General features: G+C 41.5%; 1 protein-coding gene across 1 annotated transcript in view; it reads right to left on the bottom strand.

Annotated features, from left to right (window-relative positions):
* Positions 1–1760: 1760 nt before the first annotated feature.
* Positions 1761–24546, bottom strand: part of LOC146834630 (vitellogenin-A2-like) — a 119980-nt gene continuing 97194 nt past the window's right edge. Inside the window, exon 13 of the mRNA XM_085599934.1 lies at positions 1761–2413. The gene's annotated coding sequence lies outside the window, so the exon portion shown is untranslated. The remainder of the gene's footprint in view (positions 2414–24546) is intronic.

Here is a 24546-nt window from a genome sequence, read left to right as displayed (position 1 = left end):
GCTGCCAACTCTTCTTGGATGAAGTGCTGACAGACAATCAGATCTCACGATGAGATGTGTGGTTAGGCTCTGCCCAGATATATATGTGATTATACTTTTGATTTTCTCAGGAACTACTGAACGGATTTACACCATTTAAGCAAAAGGCACGACTCTGAACCCCGGTCTACCTCTCAGCAGTTCGGGCTGTAGCTGCGGCTAAAGGTCCTATGGGAAATTGCATGGGGAAAACACGTTTTGGGACCCCCCTTTTCTCTCAGTTCCTGCTACACGAATCACCCCGAGACTTTCAGGATAGGAGCAGACCGGAGCTGGCCAAAGGTTTTGAAAATTTTGCGAAGATTCGTCAACGGGCGCCAAAGTTATTCAAATAGAATATTGCAGATTTCCTATGGAAAATATTTCCTAACTATAACTACCTACTGGCGACCGCCAGTAGGTAATATAGAGAGAGAGAGAGAGAGAGAGAGAGACAGAGAGAGATAGATATAGATTATAGATATAGATATAGATATAGATATAGATATAGATATAGATTAGATATAGATATCAAATCCAACGCTGACTCAACGGTGAGGAAACAGCATGCCGTGGACCAAAGTCGTTGCAAGTGGTGATTTATTGAGAAAAACTTTAGACAAACTCTACACGTTTCGGGGAAGAACCCCTTTATCACGAGGCATGCTGTTTCTTCACCGTTGAGTCAGCGTTGGATTTGTTGTTTTGGGACACACCGTTGAGGCAGGGGGAAGGCGATGGCATTGCTTTGCTCGCTTGGCTGTGGGATACATATATATATTTATATATATACATATATATATATATATATATATATATATATATATATATATATAGATAGATAGATAGATAGATAGATAGATATATATATTACCTTATCGACCCTCAACTCCTAGCCCAATACACCCTAAGCCTTCACCCACCCTAAAATCCTAAAGATGCCCTTGCCACCCACATACTCTCAGCCACTCTAAACCCTATAAAACCCTTGCCACCCAAATCCAAATACCCCTACCTACCCTATACGCTGGAAATACCCTTTCCACACTAATAACCTCACACACGCTAGAAATTCCTTTGCCACTGAAATACCCTACCCACCCTAAATCTTGAAAATATTCTTGCCACCCTAAACCCTCACCCACCCTAAACCCTAAAAATACTGTTGTCATCCAAATACCCTTATCCTCCCTAATCTCTCAAAATACCCTTGCCTCCCAAATCACCTCACACACCTTAAACCCAAAAAATACCCTTGTCACCCAAATACCCCTACCCTCCCTAAACCCTAAAAATACCCTTCCCACCCAAATACCCCTACCTACCCTAAACTCTAAAAATACTCTTGCCACCCAAATACCCCTACCTACCCTAAACCCTAAAATTAACCTTGATACCCAAAAACCCTACCCACAATAAACCCTAAAAATATCATTGCCATCCAAATACTCCTACCTACCCTAAACATTAAAATAAACACTTATCACCCAATCCTAAACCCTAAACATACCCTAGCCACCCAATACTCACACCAACCCCTGAACCATAAAAACACACTTGCCCTAATATATATATATATACATACATACATACATACATACATATATATATATATCACAGCGCAATCCCGATGAAGATGAAGGCTGTCTGACAGGACGGTCCGTTCCGGGGTAATCGGCAGCCCCAAATATGAAACACCACACTTTCCAATCCAAAAGTATTCACGGACACCAAGGCGATTTGCAGTTTAAAGTTGGTTTATTGAACTGCAAACACAACGCGTTTCAGCTTTCGCCTTGTTCACGCTTAACGCAAAGGTTCTTTTGTTAAAGTTAAATATACTTCAATATTGACAACACAAACAACAGACTCATCAAATCACAATAGTGAATGAAGGAGAAGGGAAAATGGAAAAGTGGCGGCCATCTTGACACTGCACTTGATTCAATACAATGACTCCTAATAGTGAGCAAAACATGGCTTAAAGCATGAAAATAAAGGCATAATAGCACCCTTCTAATCGGTAGTCAAAAGTTGCTAAAATATTCAGTACAAAATATGGTACAAAATATATCAAATATACCAAGACTATGCTTGCATAATTTCACAAACAAAAAGTTCGATACACAAACGTGTAGTTAATCACAAACTACACTAAGATATCACACTCATGCCCCAGTGGGCGAAATATAATAAAGTACGGTCTTGGTTAATCAATGCGCACGAACATGTGAATTATAAATCACAGAAAGCAACAGTCCCAAAATAAAGCCCCAGTGGGCATAATGGAAGAGTGTATGATATTATAACAAATTAATTAGCCAAGTGATATAATTACACATAGCTCAAATGTTCAAGTTCATCAATGGCCACTTCAAAATTTCGATACCAATCCCTGAAAAATACAATGAAATATATTTTAGTGCAAAATAGGTCAGATTCACAACAGCAACAATATGCACAATTCATAACAGATTGACTTAATTTTGCAAGTGTACAGATAGTTCTTCACTAGAATTCAGCCCTTTGGGGAACATCGTTTCAAAATCCACAATATATCTCGACTCCAATTGTCTAAGGTGGAGCAATTTATTACCTCCACGTGCATTCTCAGTGACAGCATCAATTACCACCATCCTCAACAGCCTTTCATTCTGCACGTGCTGTTCAAAGAAGTGTCGTGCGACAGGATATTGTCTATTGTTATGGCGTATAGCCCTAACATGCTCAAGCACTCTTTTTTTGGCACGATGAATTGTGCTGCCAATGTATGACTTGTTGCATGGACAAATCAGTGCATAGACACAGTACATAGTATTGCAGGTAAGGGCTTTTTTGATAATAAACTCCTTACTCATGCTTAAAAAATGTACTGCAGTGCAATCCACACTATTTCTACAAGCCTTGCAGTTTTTGCAACATCAGAAACCGGGTCGACCGCCACTTATGGAAGTTATAGAGTTAGTCACCACATTGGGACTTAAACTCATTTCTTAACGAGTTGCTCCTCTTAAAGGTAATTTGCGGATGATTGGTCAGATGTTTTTGCAAATTACTGTCGGTAAGCAGAACATGCCAATGTTTGTCCAAAATGTGGCGCAAATCATGCGCCTGTCCTGAATACATCTATTTGAAAAGCAAGTACCTCTGACACCATGAATCACAATTTCAACTTTTCTCAGCAAGCCTGTTTATTGACTGCGAGTTGTATTTGATTTATAACGATTTGAGTTACTTTGAAACAAGGAGAACACTTCCTCAGTGTGACAAACACATGTCCTATGCATTTAACATTAAACAAACTTTGCTGTTTTCACAATAACATAGTAACAACAAACATGAAGAAAATTCTACAAACAGATAATACTTCAAACAAACAATGAAAATATTGCACTATAGTACTCAGATATCCTATTTTTAGACATGGGGGCATTCTAACTCATTGTTGCCTCCAAATTAAGTGATTGTTATGGTCCTATACAGGGTCGGAGAAAAAATACTTTCCGAAATTGTCGTGGAGAGCGTTGACTGGGTATGTTGTTTTTGCTCTTCTGGGGACGTTATTGTGTAATTTTTATCCCAAATAATTCTCGTTCTCTATTAGCCGACGCGTTTCGACCTTTCGTCGTAATGGACCTTTAATGTTTAATGGACCTTTAATGTGTTCATAAGGTCTTCATCAGGGCTCATATATAGTTCCAAATGGACATCTTTTTCCTGGAAAAGTAATGGTATACCTAATCATAAAGAATGTTTTTTTTAAAAATGTTTTTTTTTTAAAACGCTAGGTATTTTTCTAAAAAACCTGATCACATGTGGAACTTACATACTGACGGGTGAGGGATACTGGCGTCTTCTTTCACCTATGGTATGCAAAGAAGGACATATCTATGAGATGGTTGGTTCTCTCATAGTTTATTTATCTTTTGTTAGCAAATTACAAAATACATGGTAATAAACCGCAAACCCTCCGATTCAGATACTCGTTGCACGGGATGCAGTAGCTCATTGCGTGCAACCTCATCTACTTTCCTGCATGCTTCTTTGATGGTACTCTGATGGTAACCCCTATCTCTAAAACGTTGCACCATGTTTTCCTTTTCTCTTAAATAGCTACTCTCAGTGCTACAATTGCGTTTGGCGCGTAGTAATTCCCCGTACGGAATACTACACACCAGCTTGCGAGGATGTGAACTAGAAGCACTCAAAATGCTGTTGCCGGCGGTCTTCTTACGGAATAAGTGTGTATGCACAGAGTGATCTTTGATCTCCACGGTAATATCGAGAAACTCAACAAAGGTCCTGCTGACATGTTTCGTGAAGACCAAATTGTATGAGTTATCGTTCAGTTTTTTAACAAATGCACTGGCAGAGTCCATGTCACCATTCCAAATTAGAAAGATGTCGTCTATGTATCTGAGCCACAGGACACAGCTAGAAAATTCTTCCAGCTGAGAGGCCACCTGCTCCTCCCACCAGCCCATGACTAAATTGGCATAACTGGGGGCGAAGCAGGTACCCATTGCTGTGCCCTGTGACAGCCGATAGACGACATCATCAAATAAGAAAAAATTATTAGTCAAACAGAATTCGATCATAGCAATGATCATTTCTGAATGATGCAGAAGAGAAATGGAACGGGTCTTGAGAAAATGCTGCACAGCCCTTAAACCCAGCTGATGTTGTATGCTGGTATACAGGCTGCCAACATCAAGAGTGACCAAAGTGTATTCAGATTCCCAGTGGATCCCGTCAATACTAGTTAGAAAATGAGTGGTGTCCCGTAAGTATGCTGGCAAGCCAGCTACAAAGGGTCGTAAATAATGGTCAATATAACGGGACGCGTTTTCCAACAAGGACACGATAGATGAAACTATAGGTCTGCCAGGCGGGTTGACTGGGTCCTTGTGTAGTTTAGGAAGCAAGTATAACACAGGGATCCTGGGGTGAGGGCACTTCAAATAATTTAAATTCCTCCCACTCCAGTAGCCCCTTCTCCCTCCATTCTACTAAGAGTTCCCCATATTTCAAATTAGATAGTGTTATCGCCCTTCTGTCAGAAATCAAATAACAAGTTTGATCACTCAGTTGTCTGTATCCCTCACGTAGATAAGCTGTTTTGTCTTGAACCACAACATTACCACCCTTATCCGATTGGTGGATGACAATGGTATTGTCTGCTTTTAAATTCTCTAATACTTTTATCTGACCCCAATTCAAGTTCTTGTTAGATGCTGGAATTTTGCCATGCCTCATTTTCTTTAAGTCATTTAGAACACCCCTTTCGAATACTTCAATAGCATCACATTCAATATTCGGTAAGAAGACTTATTTTGGTTTAAAATGACTACCTGGATTAATATTGGGATCAATAGAGAAATCTTCCAAATTCAAACAGTAATTATCATCACACATTTCCAAATTGGACATAGCAGACATTGCGTGTAAAACCTCAATATCATCAATATTAAGGGTGCTCAAAGGTATACCCACAGGTGTTAAATCTGTTTTGTTGTGTTTAGTTTCAAACCATTTTTTAAGTTTCAATTTACGTTAAAAATAAAATAAATCAATCCTTTTTTGAACAAAATTAAAGTTAGAGTTAGGGCAAAAGGACAAACCTAGGCCAAGGAGATCTCTCTCATGCATATGACAAGGGTAGGGGGAATTTTAGCACAATGGATTTCGAGGAGGGATTTAAAATGTCTCTTCCAGAGGCACAGTAAAATCTCTTTAAGGCGTGTATATGATCTGCAGCCTTAAGTTCATATTCTGGAAATGGGAAGTGGTTTTGAGTGTCTGTGAGAATACTCTCCCCGGGTAAGTATACATGTTTACTACCTCTACAGATCTCCCACCCAAATTTCCAGTAAAATAGGATATGATGTTTCCTCTCCTTAAATGGTACCCCTTTTGTTTTTGAAATATATACTTTTAAAAAATTTGCTTCAGTGTACCTAAAAAGAGCATTTATGTTACGCAGGAAACCAATAGGTGTAAGGTAAAAAATGACCACATCATCAGCAAACATTAGAACGTATATGTTGCGTGAAGCTATTTTAGGAGGGAATTTCTTTTTTTTTAAACAGTCTGGTAGATCACTTAGGAATAAGTAACATAAAAGAGGGGAAATTAAACATCTCTGTTTCAGGCCATCTAGAATGGCTATCTAATGTGTCAGTCCCATGAGCCCCCATCTGAACTCTACACCACGTTGATGAATGTAGGAAGACAATTAGACTGAAAAAGAGCTTCTGGAATTCCCATTTTCATTATGTTTCTCCACACAACTACAGACATTTACTCACACTCACTCATGCAGATGCACAATTGGACACCGACATATATTCGCACACACAGTCAGACACATGCACTCAAACGCCCTACACACTAGCTTACTGGCTCATATACATGCATATACAATGACACACTCTGTCAGACACAGATACAAAAGGCATGGACATGGTTTCATGTCTACAAACATTAAATTGCACTCAAAAACACACACACAAATAAAAAGTCACTAACACAAACAACATATATTGATTCTTTTTTTTAACCAAAATATAGTGGTTCTAAAAAGAACCTCTGTTTTTTTTTACTGAATGATCAAAAGGAAAGAGAAGGGAATTACACCTTGGTAGTTGAGAAGTCCAAAGAGAATAATGAAGTATTCTACTTCTGTGCTGATTAACAACCTTAATGAATGCAGGCATTGCCTGCTCTGCTATCGATACCACTTTGTTGAGCTTTACACATACCAACATCATGTCCTGCATCTTAGCAAGATTGGTGGACGTGCCTACATCATAGTGGGTAGAATGGGGGTTTCCAGGAGTAAGTGCTGCTCCTTTAGCAGAAATGGAAGGAGTTGCAGCTTCTTTTTCTCTTTCTGCTCTTGCTATGGATCTGGGATGGATGATACTCATGTGTTTCCACATGAAGATGATTTGCCAAGAAAATATTTTCTCCTGTTCCTCTGGAGATCTTCCGATTACAAATTGTACACCAAACAATTTTTGCAATAATTGTTTTCCTTCAGAATGTATGGAGAAAACTGTCACACCATTGATTCCTGTGCAGCTTCCTGCTGTTCTTCATCCTCATCTTCCTGCTCTGGATGTTGAGATGGTTCTCCAGAAACCATTTTAAGATGAGTTATTTTAACCCCTTCAGCGCGGCGCGGATTTCCGCGCCGCGCTGAGGATTCCGTGCGCGGGCGGGGCCATGACGGAGCGGTTCCGTCATGCGCACAGCGCAAACGACGCACGTGACGGAACCGCTCCGTCACAAGCGTCGAACGGGTTAACAATCAAAAATATACGCCATCAAAATCAACTAAGTCTCACCACACCAAGTCAAGTCAAATCAGTTATACTTTTATTTGATTTTGTTAAAATCGTAAAAGGGTGGGACAAGCCACCGAGGTACATGAAGCACCAATCAATCATTAATTTAAAAACAAAGAATAAAAACACATCAAATTCATATAATGGAGGAAAAATCTCCTGAATGAGTAGATTTAAAACTAACTTGCTTCTACAGAATGTGACAAAAAAAGATGTGAGTAAGAAGATTAAAAAGTAAATCAGCAAGGCGGTTCCATTTTGACAGATTCGGATCAATTCTCTTTTTTGTCTAAGTCTTTTGGCGCAATGTTCCAAAGTTTTATAGCTCTGCAGGACAATTGAACAAACGAGCCTCTGAGGTATTTTATGATAGCCGCTCTGCAAGTCCTTTTTTGTTCTCTCTTCAGAATTTCCCAAAGGAGTGTTTGCCCAGTATATATTAATGAAGGACAGATGCATAGAAGATGTAATAGTGACTCGTCACCTTGTACACAGAGGCGGCATTCCTTTGTCATCCATGTCTGTTTCCATTTTGTGGTGAGATCTTTTGAGGGGAAAGATCCCAGCCTCAATAGTGTCAGGTTTTGCTTTTTATGGTTGTATAAAATATTCGGACAAGTACGGTTGGGTTTTCAGCGTTTTGTAAGATTGTATCACGGCTCATGCGCGCTGTTTGTGGGCAAAGGCAGCTTTATCCAGTAACAGTGAGATCCGCTTGGTTGCTATATTAGCTTTGTTTTTAAATCTAGAGTAGGTAGTTATTGTAAGCCAAGCCTCATCTAGCTGTAATGCGGTCAGCGACTCTTTAAAGCATGTAAAAATGGATTTGCTCAGCCTAGATTGATTTTCAATTTCCTGCCAACAATAATGGGCTAAGGTGTTATTTTCTGCTGCCCTCATCCTCCAATAATATTTGGCCAAGGCTCCTTGTCTTGCCCTTATCTGATTTTTTAGGCCATATTCTAGTCGTATTTGTGCCTGTGAGATGTATCGTGGGATTACAACATTTTCTTGAAGAGGCTAGATTGAACTGTGTTTAAAACCGTTGAGTACATTGTGTTCAACATTTCCGATCTGTATGGTATGGATGGCAGAAACTTTGCTGCAATAAAAGCAGATGACTTCTGGAATAGCCATTGAGTTGTTTCTGTAAAGTTTTGAATGCGGATAGCAGTTGTTTCGCTTTTGTTTTTCCTTGTTCCAGGTGTTGCTTAAAATTGAGGTGGCGGTCTAGTTGGAACCCCAGATATTTATACGAATCCACCTGGGACAGTGGTTTCTCATTTAACATCCAGATGAATGTGGGGCGTTTTTTATGTCATTTGGAAAAGCACATGACCTTTGTTTTTGATGATTGATTATCAATTGAGCGGAGGTGGCATATGCACCTTGTTGAGAAATCAGTCTCTGCAAGCCTATGGGTGTTTGGAATAGGAGGACGATATTGTCCACATTTGGAGACTAGTTATTGGTGTTTTACCCAATTTTGGGGTGGTCAGCTTGTATTGAGCAAAGTGTCTTCTCTAGGTCGGCTGTATAGATGTTAAATAGACAGGGGGCCAGTACGCACACCTGTTTTAGTCCGTTGCTGGTTGGAATTTTGTTTGTAATGCTTCGCCCATCTCCTTTCCTTATTTGAACCCATGTTTGTGAGTCGAGGTTAGTGATTGCCTCCAAGAGTTTTGTTGGGGCTCCCCATCTTTTCAGTTTTGCCCATAGCTTGGTTCTTGGTACTTTATCAAATGCTGCTTTAAGATCTAAAAAGCACGTGTACAGAGTGCAAGATTTTGCGCCGGCTTGATTGGCTAAAAGAGTGACTGCAGATGTGTTTATGAAGGTATCCATCCCTTCCTGGAATCCTGTTTGTGTATTTGGAATGAGGTATATTTGGCTGACCCAGTCCTCCAGGTCTGCCAACAGATTTAATGCGTAGATATTTGCCTCAACGTCAATGAGTGCTATCAGTCTGCAATTGGACGAATCCAAGCGTGCACTCAATTTACATATTGTGTGTAGGATGTTTCCTTGCCAGGAGTCAGGAATCATGCTAGTCTCTAGAATATGTGTGAACAGAGGGGTGAGGTGGCCAGACCAAAAAGAAGGATCTTGTCTGAATAGTGCATTTGGAAGGCCACTTGTCCCTGGTGCTCCGCCTGATCTCAAATATTTTATGGTTTTCAGTACCTGCTCTTGTGTGATCCACGGGTAAAGTTCCAATGATTCTAACCTGATTATTTCCTGGACTGCTGGTTCGCAGTTATGCTCCATCCCGTCGGTTTTTCAGGTTTGGTAGTGTTTTGCTCACCTGGAAGTGAGATCGCGTTGTAGGTCACTTCGATATGGACTTTCCATGTGTCCTCCATTATATCTGAATTGTGGTGTCGGTTCTTGCCATTTGATAATAGGTTGATGGTTTCCCAGAGAAGTTTGGAGTCTCTTTGTTTGCTGGGGTGGAAAAGTTTCACCCAAAATTTTTCTTTGTAATCTTGCTTGGCCATCTTGATGTCCTTTTTTAGTTCTTTTTTTATTCTTGAGATTGACATAAGGATCTCCTGTGAGGGTTGTGGGCCCTGAGTTCGCAGCAACCTTAGCAGTTTATTCAGTTGTTTTTTTTGTCCTTAATTTGTTAGTGTACCAAGCTTGGTCTGTGCGCTTTGTGAACGTTGCCCTGTTTGGCGAATTTTTTGTTTAGGTCACAGATGAATGACTCCCAGGCCTTGACACACCCAATCAAGAAAGGATAGGTAGAGTTCTCCTGTTCTAGATGTTGGAGATTGTTTATAACCAATCAGAACTGTTGTTTCTGATGTGTCCTTGAGTTCACAATGCCTTTGCGGTGGCACTGAGGTACCACTGCGGATTTCTCAATAGTACTTGAAACTAATTACAATTGTTTATACAAAAAGAAATCATACACTAGACAGGGATGCCTGTTGTCACCCCTGCTGTTTGTTCTCAACATTGAACCACTGTAGATATGCATCCGGGAGGTTCCGGTGATTAAAGGGAGTCTATTTGGCAGGGATACCCACAAAATATCACTTTTTGCGCATGGTGTGCTTTTATCTTTCACAGAACTGTCGCTCTCTCTCCCCACACTACAGTTAGAACTAGCCAGATATGCTGCAGTAGCAGGTTTCAAGGTTAACCTCGATTAATCACATATACTTAATGTAACTGTCCCAAATGATGAGGCTGGCACACTGCAGACACTTTCTCCACTCCAATTGGCTAGCCACTCCCTTCAGTACCTGTGAATCCAGTTGACTCCGTAAGTGGAAGGACTTTACAAAGCTAACTTTCCGGCTGCTCTTCTCCAACTCCAAAATGATCTTAAATGCTGGAAACCCCTTTTTATCTCCTGGCTCAGCCCCATACACGCAGTCAAAATGAAGGTACTCCTCAAAATTTTATATCTTTTTCAGGCATTGCCTATTGAGCTTGATAAGGAGTTTTTACCTAAAGTTATATCACTGCTCACATGGTTCATATGGCAGGGAGGGAGGACCTGACTATCCTTCTCTTTTTTTTTTTTTTTTATTAAATTTTCACAACAGCATAGATAATTGAACGAGCTTAACAAGGCATACATGAAGATAGAAAAAGAAAAGTTAACACAATTGAGAAAGAAAAGTTTGTCTTCTCTTCTAAGACTGAATCCAGTTGCTAATAGGGGCCCAGATATTTAAACCTAGAGCTCTCTTTTTCTTCCCTTTTAGCTGATACACAGCTTGCTCTAGCTGATAAATATTCAACAATTTCGATTGCCATTGTATAAATGATGGAGAGTCAGAATCAAGCCAGTGGGAAGTGATACAGTAACGAAAAATAGACATAGATATAAATAAAAAGCCTTCTTCAGCAATTGTCCATGCTTTAACAGGATTTGATTGAACACCACAAATGACAAATTCAGCAGAAAGAATAACGGATGAATTCATAATATTATTCAAAAACATTTGGATTTCGGAAATAAATTGAATTGGACAGAAAAAAAACATATGTGCGGCATTTGCACCAAGAAGATTACATCGGCTACATTTATCACCCCTATTAGCTTTCCATTTCATCAATTTAGCTGGAGTATAATATAGATCAAAAATACTCATAAAGAATTGGCTTTTATTTTTTGTGTTGAAATTTTTTATTGAATTTTATAAGACAAATACATTAGAGCATATGCAATAATAAATAAATGAGAATAAATTCATGTTAGAAGGAATCATGGAATAAGATATTAATAAATAAATACGATATAAATATGCGTTTAAATAGATAAATACTAATTAATGCAACGATGAGATCAAAACCCAGAATGACATGTAATAAGAGTGAGCTATAGGGAAAAGAGAGAGGAGAAAGACATAGTAGAATAAAGAGTGCTGGAAATATAAAGAAATAAAACAAAGGAAAAATAATTAAATAAAAGCAGAAGAATACCACAACGGAGGAAGCAAAGGATTGGGGGGGAACAAAGAGAAGAGAAAAAACAAAGGACAGAAAAGTGAAAGCTGATTAGTGTGTTTGAGTAGAAGTGGAGGCCGGAGAATCAGCAGCATTTGATTTAAGAAATGGAGACCATATTCGAAGAAAAGTGTCGTTTTGATCCTGAAGGTTATAGATTGTACGTTCATGGGAGGCAGTTTGCATCATTGCCACCAACCAGTCCTCCTGTGATGGAGGCAAAGTTGATTTCCAATGACGCAGTATACATATTTTGGCAGTAGCAATTGAATTATGAAAAAGACGGAGATGTGGCTTCGTGAGCTTTGGGGAATGACGTAAGTCATGTAGGAGAATGTTAGTAGATGTAAGTGGCAATTTTAGGGGCATAGTGGATTTCAAGGTAACACCGATAAAAGTCCAATAGGATTGGATACTAGGACATTCACAAATGATATGAGTAATATCACAACCTGAATTGGAGCATCTCCAACAGTTAGAATGAGAGAGAAGACCAGCTTGGTGTAATTTGACAGGAGACCAGTGCCAATCATGCAGAATTTTAAAAAGACAAAATTTGAGCCTTGATTCATGAGGCTCCCTTCTCTAGAATCAAATCCCACTCAGTATCGGAAAAGGAAATTGAGAGACGAGATTGCCATTTACGCTGGAGATCATGTGAAAGAGATTTAGAAAAAAGATGAGATGAAAAAATTTTGTATATACCAGAAGTAACACCCTTAAGTTTCCCCCAAATGTGCAAATAGGATAATATAGGGGAATCCTGCAGGAGCCATGGTGATGTTCCCATATGGGTCTTCAAACATTCTTGGAGTTGAAGATATTTGGAAGAATGATGAAGGGGAAGATCAAATTCTACCCTGAGCTGAGAGAATGACTTAAAATCCCCATCATGCAGAAGTTGATCCGGATAGAGAATACCTGCAGCTCGCCATTCAGGCCAGGATAACATACGACCATTAATACGGATCCCCGAATTATTCCACAGGGGAGCCTTAGCATGGATTCTTGAGTTTGAGCCTAATAATCTATGACTTCTCTGCCAGGATTTATGCATGGCAGATAGTATCGGGTTTTTTGGGTCAAAACGACTAGAGCTAGTACCATACAGAGGAGAAAGGTTTGATTCTGAGGATAGGAGATGTCTTTCTATTTGAACCCATTGTGGTAAATCTTTGATGCCAGGTAAAAAATATGAGATTTGGGAAATATGTAACGCCAAAGAGTAGTGTTCAATAGATGGAAGGCCAATTCCGCCAGATAACTGGTGAGCCTTCAACTTAGTGATAGCAAGGCGAGGCTTCATAGTACCCCAGATGAAAGTTTTAATCTGGGCATCTATTGATCGAAGTAAGGATAGAGGGATCTGCAAAGGAAGCATACCTAGAATGTATATAAATCTCGGAAGGGTAACCATTTTAACCGCCTGAGTTCTGCCCCAAAGAGAAAGACCCAAAGCCTTCCATTTGTCAAAATCCCGTTGCATTTGGGATATAAGAGGAGATAAATTATCTGCAACCATGTCTTGCAATCCTTTATTAACGAGGACACCCAAGTATTTAAGGCGTGAAGGCTGCCAATGAAAAGGGAATCCAAAAATGGCTGCTTTTGTGGTACCGTTAGAGATGGGTAAAGCCTCACTCTTGTCCCAATTAATCTTATAACCTGAAAAAGAGGAGAAATCATTAATAATGTGAAGAAGAGAAGGAATCGACCGGGGAAGACGAGTAAGGGTGAGTAGGATATCATCAGCATATAAGTATATTTTAGAATGTCCAATTGGAAGGGGGACACCAGAGACCTCATCAGATTGACGAATGGTGGCGGCCAAAGGCTCCATAGCCAGAAGAAACAAAAGAGGGGATAGTGGACATCCTTGACGTGTCCCTCTCTTAATCGTAAAGGTGTCTGATAGAAACCCACCACAATTTACCTGAGCAGAAGGGTGATCGTATAATAAGCGTACCTTATCAATAAATTTCGTGCCTAAACCAAATCTATCCATGACCTTGAAGAGATAGTTCCATTCGATGCGGTCGAACGCCTTTTCTGTGTCAAGTGAAAGGGCTAACGCATCATCCTTAAGATGTTGAGCCGACCATAGTGCATGGGCCAGAGAACGCAGATGGTTCCGAGAGGAACGACCCGGTGCAAAGCCTACTTGAGAATGGTGTATCAAGGAAGGCAAGACTTTACGCAAACGCGAAGCAAGAATGCTGGCCAAGATTTTAATATCAGAGTTCAATAGAGAGATGGGGCGATAGCTACTGCAGAGCTGGGGGTCTTTACCTGGCTTTGGAAGCACAACAATAATAGCCTTGTTAGAAAGAGGTCCTAGTGAAGATGAACTATCCGCCTCCTGGAATGCGGCATGCAGGGTATCAATAATATTGTGACCTGCCCAGCGATAGAATTCAGGGGGAAATCCATCTTCACCAGGGGCCTTGTGGTAAGGCAGGGCAGTAATCGCACTAGAAACATCATCTCTGGTTATTTCACCCTCTAGGATGGCTCTGCCCTCCGCCGAAAGAGAAAGAAGATGCACTTTTGCAAGAAATGCTGTCATTTTATCCGAGTCCATTCTATTATCGGAGGTGTAAAGAGATTCGTAAAAGGAGGCGAACTCATTAACAATGTCTTGAGGTTTCGTGCACAGGTGACCTTGCGCAGATCTAATGGCCGGAATGGCCATGGACGCCTCCCTCTGACGCAGCTGCACGGCTAATAACCTTCCCGCCTTTTCCCCTTGCTCGTAATGCCGGCCTTTCATTTTCTGTAAAGCGTATTCTGCTTTAGATGTAAAAAGGCAATTTAAGGCCATTCGAGCTTGCTCAAGTAATTTACGGTTTTGTAGAGACGGAGATATGGTGTATAAACGAGAATAAGTTTGTATGTCAGATTCGAACTCACTTTGTCTCCTTGCATTTTGTTTATTAGCAATTGCTGCATCGCGCATTAATTGCCCCCTCAAAGTAGCCTTCGCCGCAGCCCAGAGAGTCCTGCTGGAGGTGACAGACCCCTGATTAGTAGAAAGATAATTTTGAAGGTGAGATTGCAGTTGGGACTTACCAGCAGGAGTCCTGTGGCGTTGGATGTTCATTCGCCATGGTTTACGTCCAGGCCGAGAAAGACCCAGATCAAGGGAGAGGAGAACCGGAGAGTGATCAGACAAGGCCGCTTCCAGGATGCAGGAGTCTGTAACGAATTAAGCTGTGCTATGAGAAATAAGGAAGTAATCAAGACGAGAAAATGTACCATGGGCCGATGAAAAGAAAGTATATTCCTTATCCGTTGGATGGCTGAAACGCCAATGGTCAACCAGTCCAATGTCTGATATGATGTCCCCCAACAAGGCTCTGTCTGACGCATTGCCCCTATCTAATGGGCCAGTTTTGTCTAGAATGGAATCCTGCGTTACATTCCAGTCTCCGCCAATCAAATATTGTGATGCATTAATTTCAAGCAGCAAACGGGATAATTGAAGAAAGAATGTTTTTTTGGTACCCGTAGGGGCATAAACAGACCCTACACAGATGTGAGACTCTCCAATTTTAAGTTTGGCAAATACATAACGGCCATTTACATCTGACCATGTTTTAGAGACAGTGACCGGGAGGGATTTGCGAAGGAGGATTGCTACTCCACATTTGCGGAGGGGGCCGGTATCTGAGGAATCGTCTTGCTGGACGCTACTATGGATAACCTTGCCCACCCAGTCTCTGCAAAGTTTATCTGATTCTAGAGCATCCAAATGGGTCTCTTGAAGCAAGGCCACATCTACATGTTTGGTCTGGAGATAGGAGAGTACTTTCTTCCGCTTTATGTAATGGGTGAGGCCATGTACATTCCAAGTGATCGCATTAAGAGAATGTGCCTGTGCCATAGTAGAATAGAGCAAAAATCAGAAGGAAGAAAATAAAGCACAAAACAACGTGTTGAACCAGACAAAGAAAAAAGGGAGAGAAATGACAAAAGGAAGGGGAAACAGAAAGAAAATAAGTGGAAGCAGTACTTCTAATCTAGATGAAATGCATAAAGAAAACAATAAAAAGATAAAGACGAAAGGAGGTAAAATTTAGAAACTAGTACAGTAATAAAGAAACTATAGAATAGTAGCGAGTAAAGAACAAGAAACCGTAAAACTGTTACCCGCGGGTCTGGGCGCACTAGAGCGCCGCCGCGGGAAAAGACCCCACAGAAAGAGAGAAACAATTAAGAAAGCATTAATAATATAGAAGGGAAACCCAAAAGAGCAATATAAAAGAGAACAGAAGAAGGTAGAGAAAGCCAAATAAAGGTTGAGAAGCGACACTACATAAGAGGAGAAATCTTACAGTAATTAAATGTGAGGTAACCTTAAGTGCATAAAACATATCATACACATATCAAAAAGCCTATACCAATATGCATACGAGCAAATAAAATAATACAACTATAATCAAACAATTAGGCGCCAATGCACCCGAGTAACTGCAAAACCAGTTAAGAATATGCAATAAAATTGTAACATGAAAAGTAAGAAATGCAGGGAGAAAAAAGAATAGCATTATAAGGCAGAGATATAGCAGAAGGCAAAGTGAAAAGGAAAAGAGATAAGATAAGAAGCTAGTGAGAAAGAGGTGAAAAAAAGGAAATCAGATATTATAAGAACAGCGAAAAATGCCAAAAATATAATAATGATTTAACAATAGAAACAAGGCTCGCAAGGACCAGAAGTCCACCATAAGCTGCCAATAGGTCAGGAAGTAACTTTTTCCACAGGAGGAAGTATTATTCAGTCCGCATCCGAAGGGGTTTTAAGAGGAGAGCGGGACTTGTCTCTTTGTAAGTCTTGTGGGAATGTGGCTGCCGAAACCGATTGTATTGCAGACTTCCTATCTTCTTGTGAGCGATGAAGTCATTCGAGGTCCCTGCCCCGAGGTCTAGGGCTACTAGGAGGGCACCTGTTACGTTCTGACATTGAAGTAGAAGATTTAAGGAGTGATTGGGACGGAATTGGCTCTGAGGATGCAGCGAGAACCTCCATATCTTGAGGTTGAAGGCAGTCCAAAAATTGCTGAAGATGTTCTGGATCAAAAAAGTCCTTAGAGACTCCATCTTTGGTAACACGAAAACGTGCAGGTTCAAATAGGCCATATTTGATATCTAATTGACATAATTGAGGTCGCATGGAGAGAAAGGCCTTCCGCCGTTCATTGGTTTCCTTGGAGAAATCAGCTGCCATATGAATGCGATGGCCTTCAAAAGAGAAGGAACCTTGAAGTCGAGCAGCAGACAGTAGTTGTCTAGTTTGGTCATGTCGGAGAAAACAAGCAATGATCGGCCGTGGGCGCGCGGCAGGATCACCACGAGGAGGACCAATTCTATGAGCCCGCTGTATCTCCAGAGGTGGGGTAAAAGAAATACCAGTCATCTGAGGAAGTATACGACACAGAAATGCACTGGAACTCTGCCCTTCAATACGCTCTGAAAAACCAAAGAAACGAACATTATCCCTCCTGCTTCTGTCTTCCAAATCAATAAGTTTGCTATGGAAGAATAGGAGGTCTCGATCTTTGTTGGGAAGGGAGTCCAAGCGGTTCTCCACCGTCTGAACTCTGGAGTCAAGAGATTCAATCTTCGCATGAAAGCTGGTGAATTCTGCTTTAATTGATTTAGTCTCCTCAGCTAATGATGTAATTGTGAGTTTCATGTCATCTAATCGGCGACTAACCTCAGATATTTCGTGTAGAATACGTTGCAGAGTTGCCGCCGATGTCTGCCCCCCATTAGAGGTCGAAGCCGAGGGTAAAGCGGGAGGAGAGGAGGCAGTACCTTTCGTTGGCATGTTAATGGTCTGCTTAAGAGCTTCGGCAAAGAGAAGTGGCTTAGAAGACTTATTTCCTTGCTTAGGGGCAGGCATTTGAGGAAAATATTTGACAGAAACTTTGAAAATGCGTGAAGGCGTCTTGCTGGTAGACAGTTCTTGTATATAAACACAAAAATACAACAATTCCAGACACTAAAATGTAAAAGTACATCACATGAAGGGGAAAACCCTGCTTAGTTATCCCCAAAACCACAAGCAAAGGGTTAAAGCATTGATGAAGATAGTGTAACTGTCGCCATGCTCAAAGGCGCATAAATAGAGTGAAACAGCATATAAACCACAGTTGTATTTGCAGAATGAACAGGGAAATCATGAGCCACATCAAAGCAAAGAGTACACAACCTGACTGAAAAGGTTGACTAAAGCACTATAATGACATTAAATTAAGACATGCTATTATATGCGTCACCCAAGTTGCATTAAAAGAGTCATTTCCAGGCAGCACCAGTCGAAGGGGCGAAACTATGAGGCCACTCATAAGAGGATGAAAAAAATTTTTTTTTTTAAATTTGAAAAGTTCAGTTTTGAGTGACAGTCGTGACTTGTTCTTGCAGGAAAAACATTAACTTTGCAGAGAGTGTGGCGCAAAATGACTGACTGAGGTAAATGACAAAAAGCGCCACAATAAAGTTATAAAAGGAGTTAATCCTACCAGCAGCAGACCAGCAGCACAACAAGAACCATGACTCCTGTGAGGTAATATTGCTGAGGAAAATAAAGCAGACAAAATTGAAGGAGGCGCGGCTACATGAGGAGGCAGGTATTCAGCAGTAATAGCAAGGGCGGGACTTCATGAGGAAGGCGCCTGACAGCAGCAGCGAAGGCGCGGCCTCATGAGGAGGCGGGCGCTCGACATCCACAGGAGCCCGACCTCGTAAGGAAGCGGGTGCTCCTCAACAGCAACAAAGGCGCGGCCTCGTGAGGGGGCAGGCGCACTCCATGAGTAGCAGAGGCGCGGCTTCAGGGGGAGGATGAGGCAGCCGAAGGAAGCACGTCAGGCGGGCTGCGTCAGGTAAGCAGCGCCACACAATCTCGTCAAGACGAGTAACACCAGGAAGACTGCGCTGTCACATCCCTGGAACACGCTCAAATCGTGCCCCCCACCTTCCGGCAAGCACAGGGCACGTGAAGAGGCCTCCAAAGCAGGTAAGGAGTAAAATATTTCTGTTAAGAGCCCATCCCGCGGCGGAGCTCACTCGTCAGGCGGCCATCTTCCTGCGTGGCCAGACCACGCCCCAAGAATTGGCTTTTAAAAGATCCATTAATTAGAACTAAATCAGATAAATATAGAGCATCAGATAAGTTAATAATCTCTATACCCAAATCCTTTTGCCATTTTAAATTGAACAAATCAAGATTGTCTTCCTTCCGGGTCAGCATAGTCTGATACATTATGCCAATTCTATTTTGTTTCTTACAACATTCGAGTATATCAATTTTCCTAATGTTATTAGTATATAACAAGTTCTTGGTGAGTAGAAAACTACGTATTTGCAAGTAATTAAAAAAATCTTTTTGAGGTACATTATAGTTTTGTTGTAAATACAAAAATGAAACAAATCGTCCTTCTTGATAAAGATCGCCTAAATTAAACATATTAAGTCTTTGCCATTGCTGAAGAATCTGATCTGAGAATATTGATGGCAGAATCGAATTATTATACAATGGTGTATAATAGGTAATGTTATTAAAGCAAAACCTTTTCTTACATTGTCTCCATACCTGAAAAATGGTCAATATAACTTTAAATCTTGTTTTTTTATAGTAACTTGGTTCTGAAAAACGTACAAGGCATTGACGTGCTTGCACACCTAAGATCATTTCATAAATAGTTGGATAAGTAAGGTCCTTGGGTGGTGATTCTTGAAAAATTAGGACTCTCATAAATTTAAGTGATATCGCCAAGTAGTATAACCGGAAATCTGGTAGTCCCCAACCTCCTCTATAAGTAGGGAGTGAACACCACTTGAAAGATCGCCTAGCTCTCTTATATCCCCAGAAAAATCTTGAAAATATTCTATCTATTTTTGTAAATAAAGTAGAGGGAAATAATAATGGTATGGTGCGAAAAAAATAAAGAAATTTGGGGGATAAAGAAATTTGGGGGATAAAGAAATTTGGGGAATAAAGAAATTTGGGGGACTATCCTTCTCAATATTGAGACGTTCTAGAACGGAAGCTGGAGTAGGATTGCCAGACCTTGGCCTTCACTATAAAGCTACGCAATTACAGATTGTGGTGGAATGGCCGAAAAGGTAGTCGGAGAAACACTGGCTCCATATGGACCGAACCATTGCCGGGAGGACAATCTGAGACCTCATATGGAAGCCCAAGAAGGACAGACCAGAAAATGCTAATATTAGCACTCCCACCCACACTACCTTGAAAGTTTGGGACTCTATATCCAGGGATGATCACTGGACCACGTTTCCCTCCCCCTATACACGAATAAACTTCAATCCGGCCTTCCCCCAGCCCTTCAAGAGGGACCCTTTGATAACTGGGGAGAAGGCAGTTGCATTGTGCTTTCCCATCTATTTCACAATTATGACATTCTCACTTTCGACAACTGCAGACAAGAGTTTAAATTTAGAACCTGATAAACACTTCCATTATCTCCAACTCAAACACTGGGCCCTTACCCCTTACATTCGCGAAGCGGCTACAAGAGAGAGAACACGTTTTGAGACATTTGTGCTGAAGGTAGGCTCCATGAGAGGGATGATTTCATTCCTATACAATTTTCTTCTGTCATACACACACTCTTCACATCCTAGGTACATGGATATGTGGGAGAGGGTAATACAAAGGGACGTACATGATAAGGAATGGCTCGGTTGTGGTCGGATATAATGAAATGTAATCACTCTCTGGAACTCAGGGAAGCCCACTTGAAAACATTGATGGACTGGTACCTCTACCCCACTAAGCTTAAAAATATCTTTCCAAATACATCCGATAGATGCTGGAGGGGCTGCAGATTGCTAGGCGATTTCCAACACATTTGGTGGGACTGTCCCACAATAAGACCATTTTGGGAGGAAATCTTAGCACAAATTAAGAGTATGTTGGGCTACCTCATACCAACTACCATAGAAGGGGTCCTCCTAGGCATCCATGATCCAGCTCTCGAACACCAAACCAAGGCAGATAAGGCCATTATGTGGACATGTATAGGGGTCGCAAAAGATAACTTCTGCAATGATTATAAAAGTTTTGAATACAAGTGGGGACCTCTGGTTGCCTTTCTTACACGAGTGTTGCCTCTGGCCGTCTGTCCGCCCTCAGTTAGGGGTATGCATCTCTTTCAATTTTAAATGTATACCGCCTGAATAGACCACGAAACTCCGCTATTACACGCTGCCTCCACCACCCATGGTATTTGTTGGGAGGGGGGGTTGGATTTTGTTGGGTATTTTAGGGGTACCTTCCCAGTTGGAAAGTTTAAAGTAAAATCCTGTTGCAAAAGAAAGATGGGCTGAACATATGCATCCTTATGGTGGGGACACCCCATGCCTTTATATTACCAGACACTGTACTTGTTCCTCAAGGTTTGTTACGCAAGAAGACTTGGACTTGGACTGAATATACAAATTCAACTCTGTTATTTCTAACGATGCAATGCTTTGTATTATGGCTTGGATACTGCTTTTGATATAGTATACGAAGTATATGCTAAACGCCAATGAAGATATGTTTGACAAAAAAAAAGAAATCATACATTTGTAGGCCTCATAGTACACCTCTAGACTTTTTGAAACTTGTACTAAGATGCAATATAGGCAATATATATTCTTTAAAAACAAAAAAATCTGCAGAGCAACCCCGACCTCCAGAACAGGAAGGAAAAGCATTATTCTTGTGTTGGCCATGCTTCTGACACATCAGATCCCAAGAAAAATCATCCATATAGATATATTATGGGGCATATTTATGTTAGACTTGTGGCACGTTTGCACTACTCAAAGTGGTACATGCATGATGCAAGCCTCTAAGTCGGATTTTTAAAGCCACACAAAGCCCCTTTGCATCGGTTTGAGTGGCCTCATCAATCTGGAGTAGCACAACACTGCTCAAGTCGCTGGGATGCACTTCTCTGCCCTGTGTAGGCATTCCATGGATATTGTGGTGGGTGTTCCCACACAACTTGCATGGATTTTAATGCATCCCCATATTTACAAGACCTTCTAAAAAATGAGACATTTACGAAATTCTGATGCAATGCTGCATAGCAAGTCAACTTGAGGAATGCAGCACTCATAGAAAGAGGAATAATTAGGAGAAATTGGGATTATTTCTCCTTGTTGCGCATCAAGATTTGGGGCATCCCCAGTGTTGTATGGTGCAAACGTGATGCAAGCATCTGCAAATTTGCTCCTGAGGATGCACCGGAACCTTACGTCTCCTCAGGGAATGCACAGCAAGGAGAAATATTACTATTTCTATTTTTCCATCTTTCTACATGTGCTGGATTCTGTAGCACACAAAGAAAGATAAAAAAAAAAGCTTCTCAGGATGTTTTTGTGCAGTAAGGAGCATCTTCCTGCCCAAAACAATGCTGACTACTACACAGGCATCCTTGCACCCTGACACAAGGGTGTCTCTGTTGTCACAAGGCTGCCTAAATGAAGCCAGAGCAATTGAAAGAACAGGAATGCATTGTGTTGCCATAAATATGATGCACCCCTGCCCTCTCCCTCTGGCTCAGTGTAGCACAGCAAGTTGACTTTCTGAGCTGCATTAGAATTTGGTAAATATACCCTTGGTACTTATTATAACATAATAGGTTAAAAAAAAGTACAAAAATGCATTTAATCAAATTGAATACTAGAAAATAAATGGAAAACATACCACATGCTTGACAGAGAGTTGGTTGCAAACAGGGGATTACACGCAGGGGCTGGTCGTTTCACAGAGCCTGACTGATGCCGTGATCTGTCCTGCCACATGCCTAGCTTTTCACCAAGTCCCTTTACAAGCACCTGTGGTTTCCTGCTCTTCCACACATGCGACTCTGCATGCCCCTGTTATCGCTTTGGACCTCCACTCCGTCCCTTACAACCTAACCTTGGTACATCTAGGGTTTCCTAGGACCTTGTGCCTATCCACCCTAGACTTTCGACGGTGTGCCCCCAGGCCATATAAATGATCAGATCCTGGTCCTGATGATGGCCTAACACCCCTACAGGCTGAAACGTCTTTGACTTTCACAGCGGATCGCTCGGCTCTCCCCTCAAGGACACCCTACTTGATTAGTTTTGTATTCATTATCATTATCATTTATCATTAGTAAGGCTATCCTTACTCTGTATAATTTTAAACCTCACTTGTTCTTCGTTGCGCCCTTCACTGCCGCTGTACATACTACCTCATGTGTCGCTTGCACCGTCACAATCCTTCATGAGCACTTGTGCACAGTATCAAACAGGTTACATGTCATTCAATGTAACACAGTGCAACTCTTTGTTTGTTTGATCATATGAAACTGAATATGTCAAATGTTTAAATGCACTAATACAATTTATATTGCAAAGAATTTTGTCTCCCTGGTTTTCTCCCCGTCTTGATTTATTTCTCAGCAATTAATTGTGCTAATTGTAATTGACCTCCAACTGACACCATTTTGAGACATTGTTGTATGTTACAGGGACAGGTCGGAGGGCAGACTCTATGGCCAACCCCAGGCTGCACAAAGTGAAGGTTGAGTGCACCATGGGATTGGCATTATATATGGTAATAACATTTTTATTTATGTGAAAAAAACGATAAAATCTTTAGAAATAACAATGGTTAAAGTGACTTTATAGTTAGGTATGGTAATAATATGTGACTTTGCATTAAAAAAACTTAGAAATTCACTGAAAAACACCAAGGTGCTGATTCCGATCCGTATTTTTTACGTACGAATCGTACAAGTGCTGTCCCACCGGTGAAGTACGATTCGTACGTGTAAAATACATACGACTCGTATCGGGACAATGTCTACGAGACGTTGCCGTAATGTTTTACTTACAAATCGTAAAAATGAAGTCCGAGCGCACAAGTACGATCCGTACCGCCCTTCCCAATACACAAGCGTATGTAAAATGTCCCGTACGGAGCTAACTCCATACCACTCGTATCCCGGGTTAACCTGTGCCCGGGATACGAGTCGTACAGCCCCCCCTCCACCCAGCGTATGTCCGCACGTACCCCTTATGTCAGCACCGTACCCCCCCATGTCAGCACCGTACCCCCCCCATGTCCACACCGTACCGCAGCCCCGTACTTGGACGCACTGTACCCCAGCCCCGTACTTGTATGCACCGTACCCCAGCACCGTACACCAGCCCCGTTCTTGTACGCAATGTACCCCAGCACCGTACACCAGCCCCGTACTTGTACGCACCGTACCCCAGCCCCGTACTTGTACGCACCATACCCCAGCCCCGTACTTGGATGCACCGTACCCCAGCACCATACACCAGCCCTGTACTTGGACGCACCGTACCCCAGCACCGTACTTGTACGCACCGTACTCCAGCACCGTACCTCAGCCCCATACTTGTACGCACCGTACCCCAGCACCGTACACCAGCCCCATAATTGGACACGCCGTACCCCAGCCCCGTACTTGTACGCACCATACCCCAGCACCGTACCCCAGCCCCGTACTTGGACGCTCCGTACCCCAGCACTGTACACAAGCATCGCGTATGTACGGACCTTACAACAACATCGCTTATGTATGCACCTTACATACGCGAAAACGACTCGTACTGCACCCGGACACTGTAAAACAGCACAAGGAGGGTCAATTCGAATCGCACCACACCACAAAACACGTCTACACTAGAAAAAACATCA

This window comes from Triturus cristatus, chromosome 4_2, assembly GCF_964204655.1.
Source record: "Triturus cristatus chromosome 4_2, aTriCri1.1, whole genome shotgun sequence".
In the NCBI taxonomy this organism is placed as follows: Eukaryota; Metazoa; Chordata; class Amphibia; order Caudata; family Salamandridae; genus Triturus; species Triturus cristatus.
This window is presented reverse-complemented; position numbering and strand designations above follow the sequence as displayed.